Source organism: Physeter macrocephalus, chromosome 15 (assembly GCF_002837175.3).
Source record: "Physeter macrocephalus isolate SW-GA chromosome 15, ASM283717v5, whole genome shotgun sequence".
Taxonomy (NCBI): Eukaryota; Metazoa; Chordata; class Mammalia; order Artiodactyla; family Physeteridae; genus Physeter; species Physeter macrocephalus.
This window is the reverse complement of record NC_041228.1, coordinates 34,323,931-34,324,985: the sequence shown is the minus strand read 5'-3', so window position 1 is coordinate 34,324,985 and position 1,055 is coordinate 34,323,931.

Genomic DNA, 1,055 nt, shown 5'->3' with positions numbered 1-1,055 from the left:
GCGGGCCTCTCACTGTTGTGGCCTCTCACGTTGCGGAGCACAGGCTCCGTACGTGCAGGCTCAGCAGCCATGGCTCACGGGCCCCGCCGCTCAACGGCATGTGGGGTCTTCCCGGACCGGGCACGAACCCGTGTCCCCCGCATCGGCAGGCGGACTCTGAACCACTCTGCCACCAGGGAAGCCCTCTTTTGTGTTTCTTGGCTAGAGCAGTTCTTTAGCATTTGTTGTAAAGCTGGTTTGGTGGTGCTGAACTCTCTCAGCTTTTGCTTGTCTGTAAAGGTTTTAATTTCTCCATCAAATCTGAATGAGATCCTTGCTGGGTAGAGTAATCTTGGTTGTAGGTTTTTTTCCTTCATCACTTTAAATATGTCCTGCCACTCCCTTCTGGCTTGGAGAGTTTCTGCTGAAAGATCCGATGTTAACCTTATGGGGATTCCTTTGTGTGTTATTTGTTGTTTTTCCCTTGCTGCTTTTAATATGTTTTCTTTGTATTTAATTTTTGACAGTGTTGGTGTGTTTAATGTTGTCCCAGAGGTCTCTGAGACTGTCCTCAGTTCTTTTCATTCTTTTTTATTTATTCTGCTCTGCAGTAGTTATTTCCACTATTTTATCTTCCAGGTCACTTATCCGTTCTTCTGCCTCAGTTATTCTGCTATTGATCCCATCTAGAGTATTTTTAATTTCATTTATTGTGTTGCTCATCGTTGCTTGCTTCCTCTTTAATTCTTCTATGTCCTTGTTAAATGTTTCTTGCATCTTGTCTATTTCCAAGGTTTTAGATCATCTTTACTATCATTATTCTGAATTCTTTTTCAGGTAGAGTGCCTATTTCCTCTTCACTTGTTAGGAGTGCTGGGTTTTTACCTTGCTCCTTCATCTGCTGTTTTTCTGTCTTTTCATTTTGCTTATCTTACTGTGTTTGGGGTCTCCTTTTCACAGGCTGCTGGTTCGTAGTTCCCGTTGTTCTTGGTGTCTGTCCCCAGTGGCTAAGGTTGGTTCAGTGGGTTGAGTAGGTTTCCTGGTTGAGGGGACTAGTGCCTGTGTTCTGGTGGATG